Below are 24,027 nucleotides of genomic sequence, written 5' to 3'. Positions count from 1 at the left end.
TCTTTCAGGAGGCTGCTGTCCAGCAGTCTCATACGCCAGACGGATGATACTCTTCAGCCAAAAAGAAAGAGATGTAGCCGTAGCTTTTCTTTCCAGAAAAAATAATGAATAATGAAGATGATTGACTGAAATCTTTAGCCGCCTGCAAGTAAAACTTCAGGACACGGACCATGTCCAAGTTATGCAACATACGCTCCTTCTTAGAAGAAGGGTTAGGACATAATGAAGGAACAACAATTTCCTGATTAATATTCTTATTAGAAACAACCTTAGGAAGGAAACCAGGTTTGGTAGGTAAAATTACCTTATCAGAATGGAAGATAAGATAAGGCAAATCACATTGTAATGCTGAAAGCGCCAGAAGGGACCCTAGGACCTTCGTGAAGATCCTGGGTGCTGTGGCCAACCCGAAGGGAAGAGCCATGAACTGAAAATGTTTATCCAGGAAGTCAAACCTTAGGTATTGATGATGATAATTGTGGATAGGAATATGAAGGTATACATCCTTCAAGTCCATGGTAGTCATGTATTGACCCTTCTGGATCATTGGTAAAATTGTTTGAATAGTCTCCATCTTGAAGGATGGGACTCTGAGAAACTTGTTTAGACTCTTGAGATCTAAAATGGGTCTGAACATTCCCTCTTTTTTGGGAACCACAAAAAGATTTGAGTAAAACCCTGGTCCCTGTTCCAGTCTTGGAACGGGACAAATTACTCCCATAGTAGAGAGGTCTTTTACACAACATAAGAATGCCTTTCTTTTTATCTGGTCTACAGATAATCGTGAAAGAAGAAATCTTCCCCTTGGGAGAAAATTTTTGAATTCCAGTTGATACCCGTGGGTCACGATATCCAGAGCCCAGGGGTCCTGAACATTTCATGCACAAGCCTAGGCAAAGAGAGAAAGCCTGCCCCCTACTAGATCCAGTCCCGGATCGGGGCCCGCCCTTCATGCTGCCTTGGTAGCAGCAGCGGGCTTCTTGGGTTGTTTACCCTTGTTCCAAGCGTGGTTGGGTCTCCAGATGGACTTGGTCTGAGCAAAATTCCCTTCTTGTTTCGTGGAAGAAGAGAAAGAAGAGGGTACTCCTTTAAAGTTCCAAAAGGAACGAAAATTATTTTGTTTACCTCTCATCTTAGCAGTCTTATCCTGAGGTAGAAGATGACCCTTACCTCCAGTAATGTCAGAAATGATTTCTTTCAACTCAGGCCCGAATAGGGTCTTACCCTTGAAAGGAATAGCCAAGAGCTTTGACTTAGATGATAAGGCATCAAAACAGAAAGCCGCCACAGTAGTAACTGGTACAATGCAGGCTGTCGGTTATGAAAGGAAACCCTGATGAATAAATAACTTTTTTAGAAGACCCTTCAATTTCTTATCCATAGGGTCTTTGAAAGCACAGCTGTCCTCAATAGGAATAGTTGTACGCGTAGCAATGGTAGATATAGCTCCCTCCACCTTAGGGACTGTCTGCCAAGAGTCCCGAACGGTGTCCGATATGGGATACATTTTCTTAAAATTAGGAGGAGGTCTGTCCCACTCCCTCTTGATAATCTCCGAAATTCTCTTAGGAACCGGAAAAACATCAGTGTAAGCAGGTACCTCTAAATATTTGTCAATTTTACACAATTTCTCTGGTGGTACCATAATAGGGTCACAGTCATCCAGAGTCGCTAAGACCTCCCGAAGTAACAGGCGGAGGTGTTCCAGCTTAAATTTACAGGACATGACATCCGAATCTGTCTGCGGTAACACACTTCCAGATTCTGAAAGTTCTCCCTCAGACAAAAGTTCCCTGACCCCCAACTCAGATCCCTGTGAGGGTACATCGGAAATAGCCAGCAAAGCATCAGAGGACTCAGTATTCACATTGATTCCTGTCCTACTGCGTTTGCCCTGTAACACTGGTAACTTAGATAATACCTCTGTAAGGGTAGTTGACATAACTGCAGCCATATCCTGCAGAGTAAATTAATTAGACGTGGTTGAGGAACTCGGTGTCGCTTGGGTGGGCATTAAAGGTTGTGACAATTGGGGAGAATTTGGCGGCATATCCTGATTCTCTTCAGACTGAGAATCATCCTTAGGCACACTTACTTTACATAAAATATGCTTTTTACATTGTAAGGCCCTTTCAGTACAAGAGGTACACAAAGTAAAAGGGGGTTCCACAATGGCATCTAAACACATAGAACAAGTAGTTTCCTCAAGTTCAGACATGTTAAACTAGCAATAGCCACAATAGTCGTTTTTAACCTTATTTATTGATTCAAAGAATTAAAAAAAAAAAAAAAAAATGTACTGCGCCTTTAAATAATAAAAGTGCAACAATTTTTCTGTATCTCACAAAAAACGATTTTTCAGCAATAAAAACTATAATAAACAGCTCAATTTAGCTAAATAATATTGCACAATTTGGAAGAAAATGCTAAACCACATTTTAAAACGTCTTTATTTGTATATCAAGTTTTAAAAAACTATATCAGCCCCTGCACCTCAAGTCTGTGCCAATAACGATCCGGTGATTGAAAAACTAACTTGGGCCCCACCGGAGCTAGTGCCTTGCTGCCTAATAGTGAAGAGAAAATTGCGTGTCTGAGCATGTGAAATAGGCCCCGTCCACCATGGGCGTCGCATTAACCATCCCCACAACCGCATGGGAAGAAAATTTAGTGAAGCCATGTGGTCCCCTAATGTCTAGCCAAAGTGGCTACCCAAACAGCCATCTTTCTAGGCCAAGTAATAAAAAATAGAACAGTCTCTCAGCTGCCTCTCCCAGTGTCTAGCCCATATTGACTCACATAACATATAGCAATCAATATACAAAACTATAATTTCAGTACCACCATAAACCATATAGGTCTACTGCTTACCCCTTCCCCGGTAGGGAATAATCTCAGCCAGTTCTGATATAACAAGTCTCCTCAGAAGTAAAGGACTGAAAATACCTCAATGCTGCTTGTAGCATGACACTGTTCTCCACACTGAAGATTTTTCTTGCACTACCTTCAGAAGCTCTGTGGGAACCAGAATGGATCTTAGATAACATTTGCTAAGATCATCAACATCAGGGCAGAAAATGAATGTCTCCATTCTTCTTGGGAATCCAGACTGACGATTTCTCCCTGAGGAAAATAGTACTCACTGGCACCATTTTAAAATAAAAAAAATTCTTGATTGAAGAATCTAAAACTAACACCTCACTTTACCTCTTCCTATTACTAACACAGGCAAAGAGAATGACTGGGGGTGGAGGGAAGGGAGGAGCTATATATACAGCTCTGCTGTGGTGCTCTTTGCCACTTCCTGTTAGCAGGAGGATAAATCCCACAAGTAAGGATGAAATCCGTGGACTCGTCATATCGTCTAGAAGAAAATAGTTGTATTCTTGGTGTTAAACAGATATTGAGATGTTTTGCAAATATTGGAAAAGATAACATTTGAGAAGAGTATCAATATTCAAGGACAGTAAATAATATATGTGAGAATGTTGCAATAGTTTTTAAATTAATTTCAGAAAATGAGAATGGGTATTTAATGACTAGAATATCAGAATGAAGGACGAACGGCAGGATGCAGAGGACACTGATATGATAATTAGCATTTGCAATTGTGTGTCTTTTTGTTAATAATTAAAACATCTGTTGCAGACTTGAAATTCCTGGAGTCACTGCCAAATTCCACATGTATTAAAGGGATAGTAAAGTCCAAATTAAACTTTCATGATTCAGATAGGGCATGTCATTTTAAACAACTTTCTAATTTACTTGTATCATCAAATGTGCTTTGTTCTCTTGTTATTCTTAGTTGAAAACTAAATCTAGGTAGGCTCATATGCTAATTTCTTAGCCCTTGAAGGCCACCTCTTATCTGAATGCATTTGACAGTTTTCACAGCTAGAGGGCGTTATTTCATGTGTTTTGATATAAATAACATTCTGCTCACACACATGGAGTTATTTAAGAGTCAGCACTAATTGCCTAAAATTCAAGATTGTCAAAAGATCTGAGATAAGGAGGCAGTCAGCAGAAGCTTAGATACAAGGTAATTACAGAGGTAAAAGTGTTTTTCTATAACAGTGTTGGTTATGAAAAACTGGGGAATGAATAATAAAGAAATTGTCTATTTTTTTTAAACAATAACATTTTTGGTGTTTACTATCCCTTTAAAGGGACCTTACAGTGCAGAAATGATATGCTCTATTTCACTAGAGCAAGTCATTTTGTGTTTAACCCCCACAAAGGGGCTTCATGTGCAGCCACCAATACACCATATTTCAATATAAAAGCATTGTTTAAAAGTTTGTGAAAAACTCCACTATAAGCACACCAGGAAATAATGCTGCCATCTAGTGCACTTGTTAATGTATAACATATTGCAAAACTGCTGCCATATAGTATTGTAGACACGTGCACTCTCCTGAGCTTACCTTCCTGCATTTCCACAAAGAATAACAAGAAAACAAAGTAAATTTGATAATAGAAGTAAATTAAAATAGAGGAATCTAAGGAGTGCCTATGAATAGGCTAAGGATATATATTCACAATATAAACATTTATTTCCAATAATAAAACTGACAGACGTATATCATTATGAATAATTCACAAAAAATAAAATCATGGATCCATGTTATTAACATTATGACACATATAAAACATATAATTATGAATGTGATAAAATGTATAGTTTATATTGCATTAGTCCTGTTTGGTAAAGTGATATTCTTAGTGATATCAGATTGTCCCTTAGTTCAGTGTGTAAAGGTGAATAGCACTTGCAGATGGTAGGTCTTTAAAATAATCCTTCCTCAAATTAGTGCAAAAAATAAATAAATCAAATACTGAGTGATCAAATGACCTGATGAGTGATTAAAAAAGTAAAAATTCCAAAAAAAAAATACAAAAATATGTGCTTTGTGAACAAATGTGTTTGCAAACTCGTGAAAAATATATAAAAATATATATCAATATAAAAATATTTTAGAAATATGAAAAAAAGTTACTGTTAAGTGCTGTATTTCTCCTTGTTGATAGGTCTCCAAGGGATATTAAGTTGTCTGAAAAGGGCTATTTGTGGAAATTGTCCAGTTTTTCTGTATCCAAAAGCTAAAGTTCTTTTAGTACAAATCCTGTGAATTAAAAAGATACAACATAGTGCAATACTGCTAAAATGATATAAAAAAAATCAGAATGTGGCTTACCATAAAGTGTCAACGCGTTTAGGCCCTTCCTTAGGCCTTTATCAAGACTATACTTATGGTAAGTTATGGTAGCTTGCTTTATAGTTTTGAGTAACCAATCAGTAGCACCGTTAATTTGCGCCAAAAAATGATTTGCTTTTAACCCAGAAGTAGTACCTTCTTGGTACTTCCTTCCTGTATCGTGTCTGTTTCTATTTAATATTTACCTTCTTTACAGTTGTATCCCTTATTCCCTACTTACAGTTATGGCAGATTCTATATGTCACTCCTTCAAAAGTCTTTACTTCTATACACGAAGGGTAAAGGAAAAAAGGAAAATCTGTGAACCAGAAGTGAAGGCATAACCAGTTACGTCACTTCCGGTATCGTTGATGGAGTTATGTGTTACTTCCGGTTTCTTTTTGTTATAGGATACTATTGAGGATCTTTTACCTCCACGTCAGAGATGGGAAGAAGAAAGAGATAAACCGGCAAACCTGAAGTGACGGCTTGACTATTTACGTCACTTCCGGTATCGCTGATAGTGTTCCGTGTCGCTTCCGGTTTCGTTTTGTTAAGGGAATTTTTTGATTCTGAAAGCTTTTGTTTCGGCAAATTATAGGAGCCTTTCGCATCTGACAGCTTTTATTTGGGCAAATTATAATCTCAATGTTCACCCAGAGTCCTTTGCTGCATTGGAAACAATGTAATCAGAGAGTTTCTGGGGTTAAAGCAAGTCTTCTGACTTGTCTAGATTTGTAAATGGTTTACACAATGAGTTATTTTCTCTACATTTTGGAATTAGTGGAGGATTTTAAACTCACTTTTCGCCTCCCCATATTTTAAACTGCTGTTGTATTTATCCCAGAAAACAACTTTATCAAGCAGTGATTCAACCTACTCCCAGCTGATGAGTGGCAATAACCACAAAACAGCTGTCCTGGGATTGGTCTGCATCACTGTAGTACCCCTAGCTAAGCTTAGAAGCTGTGTAATGCGGCGATGCTATGGCGTAAAGGGAAGGGAAGTCTGCCTTAAAAATCAGACTAGAAGTAAAAAAGTGAGTCATTGCGAACCTCATTTGCATATCTCACCCAGAGTCCTTTGCTGCATTGGAAACAGTGTAATCATAGAGTTTCTGGGGTAAAAGCAAGTCTTCTGACTTGTCTAGATTTGTAAATGCTTTACACAATTAGTTATTTTGAAAAAGGGTGTGTGTACAAGCGCTAAGGTAATCCCCAAGCTGTATCCAAACAGAGATCCTAACCAACCTCCAAAAAATATGCACAAGTAGTAAGAAGTGAATACAGCGCCAACAAGAGGCCAAGGGATAAAAGAAGATTATTTAATGAACCATGTTAAAAAGCATCAGTAATAAAAGACTATATATAAAAAATGTAAAAAGCACATATAAATAAAATTACAAATACAGGAATATCTTACAGAAGTGGCTCAAAGGGCCAAAGCTGATAATTACAATAAAAACAGAGGTAATAACAGGTGATCAGTGTGAGTGGTACACCAGAATAAGAGTGTATACTAATAAAACAGAATTAGCCTAAGTACAACTGTAGCAAGTGCATCAAGCAAAAAACTAATAAACAATAATACAAACAATAGTGTTCAAAATTAGTGTTACAAAAATAGTGTTCCAAAAAATAGAAAAATGCACTGCAGTGCAAAAAAAGGGGGGTAGCAAAATAATTGTATAGATACAATCAAATAGTGAGTGAGTGCAAATGGATATAAAAAATGCTAGCTACTTAATCCAGTGAGGTTAAGATATAATTAAATAAAATACACAATATGCAATAACATAAAAAATAAAATACACAATATGCAATAACATAAAAAATAAAATATAAAATATAATCCAAAAAAGTATTCAAAAAGTTGATCAACAAATGTTAGTGAAGAACAAAAATAAGTCAATCAAAACAAAAAAAATGGAAAAAATGGGTGATGAAAAGCAAGGTGAAAGTGAGGAAATTGATTCCTTCCAATGTTAGTTACTTTAACAGATCCAAATTCCTGAGTGTGGTTGCTGAAGTAGCTGATTGGATCCTAGCACCTGTCAGCTTCTCCTATGGTATCCTAAAAAGTTTCCCTGTAAAAAAAGAAATTCACAACATAGTGTATCCAATATGAGAATGAAGTAAAGATTAAAGTAATGTTTACCAATATGTCAACGCGTTTCTGCCCTCAAAAAAGGGCCTTTCTCAAGACTAGGAATTAGTTATTTTCTCTCTCTCTCTACATGCAAAGGAAAGACACATACATTAAAGGGACAGTATACACCAATTTTCATTTTACCTGCAAGTAATACACTACTATAAAGAATAATATCCACAGATACTGATATAAAAATCCAGTATAAAACCGTTTAATTCAATCCTGGGGGAGGTGAGGAAGGAACCTGTGACAATCCTGTGAAGGTGCAAGAGGGACCTGTGTCAATCCTGTGGAGGTGCAGGAAGGACATGTGACAATCCTGGGGGAGGTGTGAGAAGGAACAGTGACAATCCTTCAAAGGTTCAGAAGGTACATGTTATAATCCTGAGGGAGTACAGGAAGGACAATTCTGCATAGGAGTGGGAGGGACCTGTGACAATCCTGAGGGAGGTGCAGGAGTATCCTTTGACTATCCTGGGGGAGGTGCAGGAGGTATATGTGACAATCCTGGGGGAGATACATGAGGTGCATGTGACAATCTTGGGGGAGGTGAGGGAGAGACCTGTGACAATCCTTAGGGACATGCAGGAGGGATCTGTGAAAATCCTTCAGAGATGCAGGAGGGACCTGTAACAATCCTAGGGGAGGTGCAGTAGGGACCTGTAACAATCCTAGGGGAGGTGCATTAGGGACCTGTAACAATCCTAGGGGAGGTGCAGTAGGGACCTTTGACAATCCTGGGGGAAGAGCAGGAGGGACCTGTAACAATCCTGGAGGAGGTGCGGTAGGGACCTGTGACAATCCTGGGGGAGGAGCAGGAGGGACCTGTAACAATCCTGGGGGAGGAGCAGGAGGGACCTGTAACAATCCTGGGGGAGGTGCGGGAGTGACCTGTGACAATCCTGGGGGAGGAGCCGGAGGGACCTGTAACAATCCTAGGCGGGGTGCTTGAGGGACCTGTGACAATCCTGAGGGAGGAGCAGGAGGGACCTGTAACAATCCTGGGGGAGGTCTGGTAGGGACCTGTGACAATCCTGGGGGAGGAGCAGAAGGGACCTGTAACAATCCTGGGGGAGGAGCAGGAGGGACCTGTAACAATCCTGGGGGAGGTGCGGGAGTGACCTGTGACAATCCTGGGGAAGGAGCCGGAGGGACCTGTAACAATCCTAGGCGGGGTGCGTGAGGGACCTGTGACAATCCTGGAGGGGTGTGGAGGAGGGACCTGGGACAATCCTGACAGTGGTACAAGAGGGACCTGTGACAATCCTGGGAGAGGTGCTTTAGGGGTCTGTGACAATCCTGGGAGAGGTGCTTTAGGGACTTGTGACAATCCTAGGGGAGGTGCTGGAGGGAACTGTGACAACCCTGGGAGAGGTGCTTTTGGGGACCTGTGACAATCTTGGAAGAGGTGCTTTTGGGGACCTGTGACAATGCTGGGGGAGGTGCTGGAAGGACCTGTGACAATCCTGAAGAGGTGCGGGAGGTATTTGTGACAATCCTAGGGGAGGTACAGCAGGACACTGTGACAATCCTGCAGAGGAGCTGAAGAGAGAGACCAGTGACAATTCTGGGGGAGGTGCTGGAGGGACCTGTGACAATCCTGCAGAGGTGCTGGAGGTATTTGTGACAATCCTAGGGGAGGTACAGCAGGACACTGTGACAATCCTGCAGAGGAGCTGAAGAGAGAGACCGGTGACAATTCTGGGGGAGGTGCGGGAGGGACCTGTGACAGTCCTGCAGAGGCGTGGAAGGTTCATGTGACATTCCTGAGGTTGTTACAGCAGGGAACAGTGACAATAATGGGGGAGTTGAGGAAGGAACCTGTGACAATTCTGTGAAGGTGCAGGAGGGACCTGTGTCAATCCTGCAGAGGTGTGGGAGGGGCCTGTGACAATTTAACAGAGGTGCATGTGATAATACTAGGGAGGCACAGAAGGGAACAGTGCCAATTCTGTGGAGGTGCAGGAGGGACCTGTGACAATTCTGGGGAAGGTGTGAGAAGGAACAGTGACAATCCTTTAAAGGTGCAGAAGGTACATGTTATAATCCTGAGGGAGGTACAGGAAGGTAAATTCAGCAGAGGAGTGGGAGGGACCTGTGATTATCCTGAGGGAGGTGCAGGAGGGAAATGTTATAATCTTGGGGGAGGTGAGGGAGGGAGCTGTGACAATCCTTAGGGACATGCAGGAGGGATCTGTGAAAATCCTAGGGGAGGTGCGGGAGGGAACTGTGACAATACTGGGGGAGGTGCAGGAGGGACCTTTGACAATCCTGGGGGGGGGAGCAGGAGGAACCTGCAACAATCCTAGGGGAGGTGCAGGAGGGACCTGAGACAATACTGGGGAAGGTGCGGGAGGAACCTTTGACAATCCTGAGGGAGGTACAGGAGGGACCTGTGACAATCCTGGGGAAGGTGCGGGAGGGACCTGTGACAGAACTAGGAGAGGTGCAGGAGGAAACTGTACAATCTACTGCATCACGCACCGGAGGGCCAGTCGCATCCCCCCATGTACGGGCTGGAGTGGCATGTGAAACCCGAGTGACCTGGAGAAGTGACATTGGGGTATCAGGCTCCTTAAGACATCTCAGCTCCATAAGCGCCAATAAATCCTTCTGCCGATCTGGATGGTCAGTATCCACCTCCCCCGTGCGCACAGTGAGGACTTTAACTGGATTAGTATAATGCATCGTCAACTGCTGAGCCAGCTTTCCCAACATTTTCTGTATAGCCAAGTAGCTTTCGTCGCTGCTTATTGTCATGGTTAGTCTTTATGTCCAGATCGATGTTAGCATTTTAACTTACTCCGTTAGATGCGGGGGTGTTGAGGCTTTCATAAACGTGGCCGCCGCTAGTCTAAGCTAATTAGTCTTCTACACTGGTGTTTCTTATGAAAGTAGGATCATTAGTTGCTATTAGTTGTATGCATCATAATATTTTGTTTTCAAGTTTAGATGATAGGATGCATAGCTGATATTCAGTGGATATTCAGGATCATTCTTTGTCAGTGTAAAAAATGCTGGCAGCCATGACAGTGGTCTGGACACGCCCCCCTAAAAGATCTGATTTTTAAAAAGTGATCGCTGCCAGAGGAAGAAACAAATCTGATATTTTTTCCAAAACGTTTTAATTTATTTTTTACTTTTGCCATAGGAAATGGACATCTGCTGAACACTCAACTGATGCTTATCCTATTAAATAATCTATGGTGATAACCCAGAGGGAATTGTTTAGAAGCTGGAATATAAAGTAGAAAAAAAATTAAGGAGAGGCAAATGTAAACAAGAATCAGTATAAGTGAAACTGTAGTGGCTTTCTCAATCAATACTAATTGATTGGTAACTGCACATGGGAAATAAGTGGCTAATGGACAGAGAAAGTAGAAGGAAATGAAGTAAGATAGATGGTGCAATACATAGATTTATGTTCCCACAGGAATAGGACCCTCAATTCCTCCTATATGTGTTTGTCAAATTATGTCTTGTCTCTTTCAAGTATTGTATCATTGTTTTACTTACAGTATATGAATTGCTGCAGAATATATTGGTATTATAATAATAATAATAATAATAATAATAATAAAGTGTATATATATAAAATATTTGTGAGGTTCTTTGATTTACAACAGAAAAATACTTTGGGGACGATTTAACAAGGTCCGTATTGGCCCCAATGCCTCTGTTTCCGTGAGAGCCTATTGATGTTTCAGTATGTGACACACTGTTTGTGGTCTGTGGTCTTGGTTTTTCAGTATGTGACACACTATTTGGGGTCTGTTCCTTGGGTGTTTCACTATGTGAGACACTATTTGATGCCCCTTTATTTTTTAAAGACAAACCCACACACACATATATATATATATAAATATATATATATATATATATATATATATTATAGGTAAATTATTTAAAATTTTGACTAAATTCTGAGCAGTGAACAAGTGCGGTCTGTATGTTTCCTGTCTCCTTTGGCCCTTCTGCCTTGATGTGATAGCCTTTGGGCTTTTGTTTTTATACTGCACGCCTCAATAAATTATTACTTTTATTGGAAGCTCTTTCGCAAGTTTTTTATTACCATTTGGCTCCTGTTTTATACATCCTAGCTGTCAGGTGATACCGCGGACTTTCTCTCCCTTCACTTCCAATTTCTGTATCGTCGTTATGAAGACACTGTCTGCTTGGGCCCCTGGACCAAGGATTCGACATTGGCAAGCTGGATGACTGTGCACACACTGAAGAGACGTTGCCAGGGTACTGTGAATGTGGTAAGCGCCACTGTTGTGGTTTTTCCTTGTTAAAAATCCTATGACCCTGCAACATGCACAGCCCTGGGTGCTCAAAAGGAATATAAATGCATTGCTGTCAGACTGTGGGATTAATATATATATATATATATATATATATATATATATATATATATATATATATATATAGTATATATATGCATTGGTGTCAGTGGATCAATATATCTTAAATGCAAATGTAATTTGTGTGAGAGGTATAAAATATATATATATATATATATATATATATATATAATACCATCTGAAAATCCGGATGAGGTGTAAATCCCTGTGGATTCTCAAAAAATGTAGGCACTAATGTTTAGGCCCCAAACAAATGCCTTGTTCACATGGAGGCAAGAAGAAATATATACAAAATATCCCAAATAAGTCCCTATAAATACCCCTAAGTGTTACCTGAATTGAATCATGGGCCCGTGAAACTGATTAAAAATTAAAAGCTCCTGTATGTCTCCCAGGTGCATAGACATCATCACTACGTGACAGTTGCTATGGAGATATAAAACAATGTGTCAATGTGAGATGCGCATCGCTCAAAACCTCTAGATGCAGTGTGTGCCGATGTCTCAAACCGAGGACGTCATCATCAGGTGCCATTGTTATGGCAACAAAATAACAAACTGTCACAATAGCAACACCGTAATAAGATTACATGTAGTTTTGCGGACACACATGACCAAGACATTAAACCCATTCTAAGTGAGAAAGCATATATACTGTACATATAGCCACTAGTAATATTAACTAATCCTAAAATAGACTTTTAAAAATAGACTTGTAAGACCTTATAGCTAGCGGAAAGGATGCCCACAGTCTCATTTGTAGAAACCACTATAATCCATCATTGTATTCAGTCCTCTGGGAGCTAATGTATCCAATGTATGTAACCATCTTAGCAAACTGTTGCTTTATTCCCACCATGTCTTGTCTTAGGAATATTATCAATCAGTATGCTCCTCATCGAGGAAATGGCATGGCCAGCCTATTGGAAATGCTTCACCAACTGTTGGTCAGATCCTCATTTGTCAATCGCCTGTCTAATGGCGGACTTATGGTTGGCTAATCTTTCTCTGAACAGGGTTATTATTTTACCCATGTAATATAGCGAACATGGACAGATGACGATGTAAATCACGTAGTCAGATGTACATGTCAACCGATGCTGTATAGAAAATGTCCTGTTTCTGTGTGGGTGATGAAATTGATTACCTGTGATCATTCCATTACATTTCATACAATTGCATATATATATATATATATATATATATATATATACATGCATTAGTATCAGTGGGTCATTATAGCTTCATTGGTGTCAGAGGGCTTACTTACCTTAGGTCCAATCCATCTTCACCTTGTCATGCTGCTGCTTAACCACCGCTACATGCGCACAAAGTGTCATGTGCAATTGCTCTCTGACATGCCCGTCTGGTATTTCAGATGTGTGGAGCCCTGGCATTTTAGAGTGAGCAGTGGTAGTTTGTCGGGTCATGGCCCACCAGCAGGGCAATTGGGGCCCAGTTGTTGAGAAACACGGGACTAGATTACAAGTGGCACGATAGTGCTAGCAATAAGCAATATTGTGCCCGTGCTAAATTGCATGCATATTACAAGTTGAACGCTCGACTGCAAACAAATTTCTATAGGACCTTATTAGGGGGCCCTTTATAGTGTAGCAAGTAAACAGATCTAGGCACTGTTCTATCTATTCACTGAGAATTAGCTTAAAAGGTAAGAGGAAAAATAAATAAATACATTATTTATATATATGTGTTTGTCAAATTATGTCTTGTCTCTTTCAAGTATTGTATCATTGTTTTACTTACAGTATATGAATATGCACTTTGGAGCCCGTTCCACTCAAATACATTAAAAAATGAAAAATCATTTTAATTTAATTGAAATATGTTATAATGTGTTTTGCTATGTATTTACTGTAAAGATCTTATATTCTACTGTTCTTCACATATTAGAAAATGTTCTTAGATTTTTTTTAAATATAAATGCCTTTATGTGTATATATCAATACCTGTATATATTAATATAAATATATAGGTATGAAGATAAGGATTCAGCACTCTCCCATAACGTCGAGGGAATTTTTTGCGACATTTCACGAAAAACAACTTATAGGTATGAAGATAAGGATTCAGCACTCTCCCATAACTTTCCCTTCCTCAAGCTACGACGAGAAAGATGTATTTCCCGAAATGTCGTAACAAATTCATTGTTCATTGTTATTTTTTTTTTTTATATAATTATATATATATATATATATATATATATATATATATATATATATATATATATATATATATATGTAAAAGAACAAAATCTTCTATTTAAGATCACTGGAATGTAAAATATGCATAACTACCTTTGAGTTTAACGCTGTAGGTATAATGCAGTGTAAGTTCAGCACATGATCAATTAGTGTTAGCCTGCTACATTGAAGTGTAGGGAGAAGAAGTTAGTGCGGTTGGGATATCTGAAGTCCTGAAGTTAGCGCACATCAGAATTTACTCACGTGCAAAAATTTTACTTTCAACTTGTTATATGTGCGTTAACCTGCTGTCAGGGTACCAGGAATCAGACAGAGACTTGAAATGCAACATTAATCACACCTTTATTAAAAACAAAAAAAATAACAAGTCCAAAAGCCAAGCCAGGAGTCAAAGCCAGAGCAGGTAGTCAGACGAGCCAGGTCAGAAGCCAAAGCAGGTAGTCAGATGAGCTGGGGTCAGGAACACTGAGATCAGTGATGTCAGGAACAAGCCAGAAATCAGGAACCAGAAGAGAAATCAAACAAGCCAGGTCATAAACGGAGTCAGGAACACAGGAACTCACAGTGAAGTCTGAGACCACCTAAGGGCAAAGGCAGACTGGACTGAGGCAGTAAAATAGTAAGTAATGACATCATCATTCTGGGACTGCAACCTGTCTCTCTCTGATGATGTTCTCCAGTTTGGCCATATGAGGGAGCCTAGGTATAGTGAGCAGCATTACACACTCTGTTTCAGGCAAGGAGAAAACACAGGTGAGTCTGAAATGGCAGACATGAAACCCTGACACCCGCTCACATTAAAAGTTTACTTCCAGCGGTGTTTGCGTGAGAGCTAAAGCACTAAATAGCTCGCCAGTTGTAATCTGGCTCTTTATTTGTTTATACATATTGTGACAGAGTCTGGGACCATGTATTAATCACTCAGAGCATACAAGCAGTAATTTATCCCAGTTGTTAAGGGTTTCAGTTTTTAGGTCAGCCAGCACACCTGTTCCTTGATAATTATGCCCAGAGCTATATAGGAGCTCTGAGAGAGCAGGGAGGGGTCTCAGGCTGTGCTGGGATGGTGTACTCGAAGACTTGTAAATTAGCTGTCTGCCGGCAAAGCTAAAGGACTGGCGAAAAACGTCGTTTTTGGAAAATACTGTGATTTTCTGCATACTTTGGTCAAAAAAATGTATATGAAGCTCCTTCTCATTTGAGAACCATTTGCCTCCTGCTATGGAAGGACTGCAACAAGCTCCCCAATCTGAATGACTGTCATCAGACTCTATGATTAAATCTGGGGCTTTTCAAAAATAGCTCTCAAATTCAAAGCTTCCATGTTGGAAAGCCACCAGAAAAGCTCCTCCTTAGTTTCCGACGATAATGGAATGGGGTCAGAGTATGAAAAACCTTTCTGTAAATAGGATATTTTGATCCTTTGTAATTCATGATAATGTAGTGGGGCTCGGAAGATAGCCTCAATAGAGGATGAAAGTAACTCTACTATTCTGACTATCTATCTGATTGGTACAGATTGTTTGGAAAGAATTCTCTAGATTTCTTACTTTATTTTCTTTATTTTCTCATGGGGAGACTTAAAGCGGCTTTTGTGGAATTTATTTGAAATCCAAGAAAGGTTAGGGATTTTAAAGGAGTTAAAACTGTTTTTTTTCTTTTTCTATAAGGAAGAGGAAGTGTAAGCTTTCTAATAGATCTAATGTAACTTTTAATTGACTTTGAAGAGTAAGAAAATTCTGGTTCATTAAGAGAATATTGTCTAAATAAATAGACAAATTTCTAGATAACCAAGATACAACAGGTTTAAAAAAAACTGCAAAAATCTGAGCGGCGGAAGATAGACCAAAAGGATGACATGAAATTCCAATTTTGATCTTTTTCCATGAAAAAGTTAAACATTTTTAATGCTCTTGAGCTATGGGCACTGTGAGCTAAGCATCGGAAAGATCCCCTCGAACTAACCAATCGTTGTCTAGAAGACATTCCCCAAGAAGGTGAATGCCTTCCATCTTTAAATGATTGTAGACATAGTCATTTAGATATTTTAGATAGATAACTGTTCTTGAAATTACTTTTTTTATTTTGTTGGGTTTGGTGGGTGGGGGTTTTACTGTTAGGGGGGGGGACTTAGTATTTTTTAGAGGTAAAAGAGCTGTTTAACTTAGGGTAATGGCCTACAAAAAGCCCTTTTAAGGGCTATTGGTAGTTTAGTTTAGATTAGGAAGTGTTTTTATTTTAGGAGGGCTTTTTTATTTTCATAGGGATTAGGTTTAATTATTTATTTTTGATAATTTGGTTTAATATTTTCTGTAAAGTTAGACTTTTTTTTATTTGTGGTAATTTTAGATTCATTTAAACTTATGCTTTTTATTTTTAACCCCTTAATGACAACTGACGTAGCAGGTACGTCCTGCAAAAACTTTCAGTTAGTGACAATGGACGTACCTGGTACGTCAGTTGTCTAAGAGAGTGCTGGAAGCGATCGCAATCGCTTCCAGCAGCTCTCAGGGTATTGCAGTGATGCCTTGATATTGAGGCATCCTGCAATACCTTTTAAAAAGCATCCGATGCAGAGAGAGCCACTCTGTGGCCCTCTCTGCACCGGTAGCGATGGTGCCGTTGGTGGGTGGGAGCTTACAAGGGAGGCGGGTGATCGGCCCATCGCTCCCCGGCATCCGGTTCCTTCAAGTGCTTTGTGCACGCCGGATGCTGGGAGCGTGCAAAGGGGGGGCCTGCGGGCGCGCGCGCGTGCATGTGTGTGTGTGCGCACGCGCGCAGCAACCACTACCACCAATGATCATCAAAGAGAGAGGGGGGCAGAAAACTTTTTTTTTTTTTTTTTTTAAAATAGGATCTGCTATGGTAGGGGGATGGGGTTAGGTGGGGGGAAGCTAGACTACAGAAAACCGATGTTTAAGAAAAAAAAAACAAAAAAAAAACAACCTGCAGACAGCTGCCAGTACCCAAGATGGTGGCAAATAGGTAGGTTGGGAGGGTTAGAGAGCTGTTTGGGGGGGATCAGGGAGGTTGGGGGCTAAGGCAGGGGTCCATCACAGATAAATAATTTTAAAAAAATAAAATAAAAATAAAAAACACCTTTTATTTTAGTACTGGCAGACTTTCTGCCAGTACTTAAGATGGCGGGAACAATTGTGGGGTGGGGGAGGGAAGAGAGCTGTTTGGGAGGGATCAGGGGGTGGGATGTGTCAGGTGGGAGGCTGATCTCTACACTAAAGCTAAAATTAACCCTGCAAGCTCTCTACAAGCTACCTAATTAACCCCTTAACTGCTGGGCATAATACAAGTGTGGTGCGCAGCAGCATTTAGTGGCCTCCTAATTGCCAAAAAGCAACGCCAAAGCCATATATGTCTGCTATTTCTGAACAAAGGAGATCCCAGAGAAGCATTTACAACCATTTGTGACATAATTGCACAAGCTGTTTGTAAATAATTTCAGTGAGAAACCTAAAATTGTGAAAAATTGTACTTTTTTTTTTTATTTGCTCGCATTTGGCGGTGAAATGGTGGCATGAAATGTACCAAAATGGGCCTAGGTCAATACTTTGGGTTGTCTACTACACTACACTAAAGCTAAAATTAACCCTTCAAGGTCTCTACAAGCTCCCTAATTAACCCCTTCACTGCTGGGCATAATACACGTGTGGTGCACAGCGGCATTTAGTGGCCTTCTAATTACCAAAAAGCAATGCCAAAGCCATATATGTCTGCTATTTCTGAACAAAGAGGATCCCAGAGAAGCATTTACAACCATTTGTGCCATAATTGCACAAACTGTTTGTAAATAATTTCAGTGAGAAACCTAAAGTTTGTGACAAAATTTGTGAAAAAGTGAACGATTTTTTTTTATTTGCTCGCATTTGGCAGTGAAATGGTGGCATGAAATATACCAAAATGGGCATAAATCAATACTTTGGGTTGTCTTCTAAAAAAAAATATATACATGTCAAGGGATATTCAGAGATTCCGGACAGATATCAGTGTTCCAATGTAACTAGCGCTAATTTTGAAAAAAAGTGGTTTGGAAATAGCAAAGTGCTACTTGTATTTATTGCCCTATAACTTGCAAAAAAAGCAAAGATCATGTAAACATTGGGTATTTCTAAACTCAGGACAAAATTTAGAAACTATTTAGCATGGGTGTTTTTTGGTGGTCGTAGATGTGTAACAGATTTTTGGGGTCAAAGTTAAAAAAAGTGTGTTTTTTTCAATTTTTTTCCTCAAATTTTATAATTTTTTTTATAGTACATTATAAGATATGATGAAAATAATGGTATCTTTAGAAAGTCCATTTAATGGCGAGAAAAACGGTATATAATATGTGTGGGTACAGTAAATGAGTAAGAGGAAAATTACAGCTAAACACAAACACTGCAGAAATTTAAAAATAGCCATTGTCATTAAGGGTAAGAAAATTGAAAAATGGTCCGGTCATTAAGGGGTTAAAGTAATGTTAGTTTTTTTATTTTAATTGTAAATTAGTATTTTTTAATTTAATGTAATTGGGGTTCATTTAGGGGGTGTTAGATTAGAGGGTTTAGTAATTTAATTAGTTATTTGTGTTGTAGGGGGTTGGCAGTTTAGGAGTTAATAGATTTATTAGGTTAATTGAATTGTGGGGTTTTGGCGGTTTAGGGGTGAATAGATTTATTAGGTTAATTGCGTTGTGGGGGGTTAATAGATGTATTAGCTTTTTTTGCGTTGTAGGGGTTTGGCGAATTAGGGGTTAAAATGTTTATAAGATCATTTACGATGGGGGTTGGCAGATTAGGGATTAATATGTTTATAAAATACTTTACTTTGCGATGTGGGGATTTGGTGGATTAGGGGTTAATATGTTTATAAGATACTTTGCGATGTGAGGGTTGGTGGATTAGGGGTTAATAGGTAGATCGTGATGTGAGGTTTGGTAGATTAGGGGTTAATATGTTTATAAAATACTTTGCGACGTGGGGGTTTGGCAGATTAGGGGTTAATTTTTTATTAAATAGATTGCGATGTGGGTGAATGGCGGATTAGGGGTTAATATACTTTATTAGATATTTTGGTGGGAGATTGCAGTTGACAGGTAGATATTGTGCATTCATAAAGTAATATTTTCTGGGAGTTACTGTGCTCACATTTTCAGCGCAAGGCTTGTTGGGCGTGCCTATGTGTGGCGAGGTGAAAATGTGGTAAAATTTCTCACTTTTTTGCCAAGTAATTCCTTGCACTGAATATGTGATACTGATTTGTGACATGGTTCTATGTTAGTTTATGGGAGTAAAAATAGTGGGTGACGGGTGAAATATACGTGCCACATTTATATGCAGCGCCGTATATGTTATAGCAAAACCAGACTAAAAACCGACGTCGCATATGGAATCTTGCCCTAAGGGGGGTTGTAGTTTCCGAATTCTGAGACATAATATTAAAATAACTGTATGTTTGCATAAATAATAATATTAAATATTTACAAATTAATAATAAGAAAAATGTTATAACAATTGAGGAAAAAAAATTAAACTGTGAGGATAATTTACACTCTATAAAATGAATTTCTCTAACAGAAAAAATGTTTATTACAAAAAAAGTTTATTTATTTAATTGCCACTGTACGAGTTATGTGTTATAATGAAAGATAATTGAGAGATCAATTTTTGCCTAATAGGAGCTTCCTCAGACTGACAAATTTTTGTGGAAACTAAATAGTTAAATAGAAATGATTGTGGGAGCCAATCAGGGGTTGATGATACCTTTATAAAGATGCAGGTGTGCGTGTTGTATAATTAGGCTTCTGAGGATGGCGCAAGCCGAATCATGTCACGTTTTTTTCTGCACTTGAAGTATAAGTTTTAGTTCCCATTTTATTTCATATTTCAATAAATCTTTTTTTTTTTTTTGTGCATTTATGCTTTTTCAATTTTTTCTAATTCTACAAATAATATTGCCACAGGAAGCAAAATGAGTAAAACTTAAAAAAAAATGTTATTTAATTAAATTGAAACTTTGTTTATCTAAAACGATACAGAGCCTACCTGGTGAGTTGTGGGTGGGAAGAAACCGTAAAGGAGGTTTGGCAGAGGGTGGGAAGTATGACGCAATAAAAATATGCCCCAAAAATGGCGGTGATCCCAGAAAGGCAAACACCGGATAAAAAAAAACAGGAAAAATGTAGAAAATGAAAGAATTAATGAAATAAGAAACTGAAGTGAATAGAAAATAAAAAGGGGAAAAAAAATAAGAAAAAGGGAAATGTGACATAATTAGATTGAAGGAGGAATAAAATAAGTATGGGAATACCTGATTAACAACAAAGATAACGAGGCCTATGTATCAAAGGTCTGTCGGACCTGATCCGACAGTGCAGATCAGGTCTGCAAAACCTCGCTGAATGCGGAGAGCAATACACTCTCCATATTCAGCATTGCACCAGCAGCTCACATATTGAGCTGCTGGTGCAACGTTGCACCCTGCAGACTCGCGGCCAATGGGCCGCCAGCAGGGAGGTGTCAATCAATGCGATCATACTCAATCAGTTTGAATTGTGCCGATTCCTGTCCACCTGCTCAGAGCAAGCAGACACGGTTATGGAGCAGCAGTCTTTAGACCGCTGCTTCATAACTGCTGTTTCTGGCGAGTCTGAAGACTCGCCAGAAACACGGGCCCACAAGCTCCATACGAAGCTTGATAAATGGGCCTCAAAGGATAAGAAGAAAAAAATAAGGGAAAAAATGGAATAATAAAAAAAAAAAAAAAAAGAAACGTCGTTCTCTTGCTATATTTCTTTGAAAAAGCAGGAATGTAAGCATAGGAGCTGGCCCATTTTTGTTCAGCACCTGGGTAGCGCTTGCTGATTGGTGGCTACATTTAGCCACCAATCAGCCAGCGCTACCCAGGTGCTGAAACAAAAATGGGGAAGCTCTTATACTTAAATTCCTGCTTTTTCAAATAAATATACTAAGAAAATAAAGAAAAATTGATAATAGGAGTAAATTAGAAAGTTGCTTAAAATTGCTTGCTCTATCTGAATCATGAAAGAAAAAAAAAGGGTTTTGTGTCCCTTTAAATATAATTTTGGTTGTATATTGTGTTATCTCTTGCCCCATTGATGTAATCTATTCTTGCTTTTCCCAAGCTAACTTAGCTTTGTCTAATCTTTTTTTTATGTAGATTTTCTGTAGAACGTATGTTATGTTAAAAATTGACCATGTTTTCCCCTTCTGGCTTTGACCGGACAAATGCAATGCAATTGCTCAGGAGAGTTTTAATGTTTGCATATGAGTAACCAATCAATAATGTTTCTAGCTTGTTGGCTACTCATGGGGTTTGAAGCATCTAAAATCTGTTAGATGACATTTGTTGTAACACTACTTAATAATATTCAGAAGGTTAGCATTTTATAGACAACTGTACAATAGGCAGTTTTCTACACTGCTTAAAGGGACTCTGTACCCAAATTTTTTCATTCGTGATTCATATAGAGCATGCAATTTTAAGCAACTTTCTAATTTACTCCTATTATCAAATTTTCTTCATTCTCTTGGTATCTTTATTTGAAAAGCAAGAATGTAAGTTTAGATGCCGGCCCATTTTTGGTGAACAACCTAGGTTGTTCTTGCTGATTGGTGGATAAATTCACCTACCAATAAACAAGTGCTGTCCAGGGATCTGAACCAAAAAATGGATGTCTCCTTAGCTTAGAAGCCTTCTTTTTCAAATAAAGATAGCTAGAGAATGAAAAAAATTGATAATTGGAGTAAATTATAAAGTTGCTTAAAATTGAATGCTCTATCTGAATCACAAAAGAAAAAAACATGGGTTCAGTGTCCCTTTAATAACCAGGTATGTGCCAACTTCATACACACACTATGGGCCAGATTACAAGTGGAGTGCTAAATATCACTTGTATGCAAGCGATATTAGTGGTCCACTTTGTAATACCAGTGCACGATTATTATTGTGCGCTGCTATTACAAGTTAATCTCTCTTGTTCACATTGCTAGGAAGCATTGCGCTAACGAGATCACGCTTCCATAGACTCCTATGGGAGCCTCGTTCTGATTCCACCACATATGGCATCAGAACCTCTCGCAGCGAAAGAGCTAAATAGCGCAGTGATGGGCAGCATTTTTTAAATATATATGTATTATTATTATAGAAAAAATAACTAATTGTGTAGTTCATTAACAAATCTAGACAGGCCCAGAGGCTTGTTTTCACACAGAAAACCTCTGAACTACATTGTTTCCAATGCAGCAAAGGTTTCTGGGTAAGATATGCAAATTAAGTACACAATGACACACCTTTTTACTTCAGTCTGCTTTTCAGCAGGTTCCCTTTACGCCAAAGTATCGCTGTTCACACAGCTTATAAACTTAGCTAGGGTTAGTGCAGTGATTCATAACAATCCCAGGACAGACTGTTTCGTGGTTTTTGCCACTCATCAGCTGGGAGAAGGTTAGAATCACTGCTGGATGAAGTTTATTCCAGGCAGAAAACAACAACGTTTTAAATTAGGGGGAGATAAAAGGCGAGTTTAAAATCCTCCACTACGCACTCCACTTTTATCTCCCCCTAATTTAAAACGTTGTTGTATTCTGCCTGGAATCAACTTTGCCCAGCAGTGATTCTAACCTTCTCCCAGCTGATGAGTGGCAAAAACCACAAACAGTCTGTCCTGGGATGGTTATGAATCACTGCACTAACCCTAGCTAAGTTTATAAGCTGTGTGAACAGCAATACTTTGGCGTAAAGGGAACCTGCTGAAAAGCAGACTGAAGTAAAAAGGTGTGTCATTGTGTACTTAATTTGCATATCTTACCCAGAATCCTTTGCTGCATTGGAAACAATGTAATTCAGAGGTTTTCTGTGGGAAAACAAGCCTCTGGGCCTGTCTAGATTTGTTAATGAACTACACAATGAGTTTTTTCTATATTTTGTGCGTACTGGAGGATTTTAAACTCGCCTTTTATCTCCCCCTAATTTAAAATGTTGTTGTATTATTATTATTATACTTTATTTATAATGCGCCAACATATTCCACAGCGCTGTCCATGGGTACAATTTATGTAAATAAAACAATGACATAAAACTTGCAAGGGACAAGACAACATTTTACAAACACACACAGGAAGAATTAAGGGCCCTATTCCAGTGGGAACTTACAATCTAGAAGGGTAGGAGGTTGAGAAATAGGAGGTGGGGACTGCAAGATTGAGAAAGATGTTTATGCAGAGTTAGATGAGGGAAGTGAAATTAATTTATTATTGAGTTGGGTGGTAGGCTTCTCTGAACAAAAAGTCTTCAGGGAGCATTTAAAGGAAGAAAGATTAGGGCAAAGTCTGACATCATGAAGGACAGTGTTCCAGAGGGTAGGTGCTGCACGACAGAAGTCCTGCAGTCTAGCATGGGAAGAGGTGATATTTGAAGATGCAAGGAGCAGGTCATTATTGTATTTCAGTGGGTGGGCTCGAGTATACTTGTTGATTAGAGAGGATAGGCAGTGGGGAGCGGCATTGGTGAGAGCTTTGTATGTAAGGGCGAGAATTTTAAATTTAATTCTGCTGTGAATGGGGAGCCAATGAAGGGACTTGCAGAGAAGTGCAGCAGATACAGAGCAACGGGAAAGGTGGATTAGCCTGGCAGAGGCATTTAGGATGAATTGAAGGGGGGAGAGGCGGGAAAGAGGAAGGCCAGTAAGTAGCTTATTGCAGTAGTCAAGACGGGAAATAACAAGGGTGTGGATTATTTGCTTTGTGGTGTTAGCACTCAAAAAAGTGCGAATCTTGGAAATATTGCATCGATGGTTGCGGCAGGATGAAGAAAGCGATTGGATGTGGGGGACGAAGGATAGATTTGAGTCTAGTGTAACTCCAAGGCAGCGAACGTAGTGCGATGGGGATGTCGTCGACAGAAATAGAAAAGTCTGAAGTAGGCGTAGAGCTTTGAGGAGGGGATTAGAAGGAGATCAGTCTTGGACATGTTAATCTTTAGGTGGTGAGAGGCCATCCAGGAAGAAATACCAGATAAGCAGTCGCTGACATTATAAAAGACAGAGGGAGAGAGAGCAGGTGTGGAGAGGTAGATCTGG

The sequence above is a fragment of the Bombina bombina genome, chromosome 5 (genome assembly GCF_027579735.1).
Source record: "Bombina bombina isolate aBomBom1 chromosome 5, aBomBom1.pri, whole genome shotgun sequence".
In the NCBI taxonomy this organism is placed as follows: domain Eukaryota; kingdom Metazoa; phylum Chordata; class Amphibia; order Anura; family Bombinatoridae; genus Bombina; species Bombina bombina.
Note: the sequence above shows the minus strand (reverse complement) of the source record.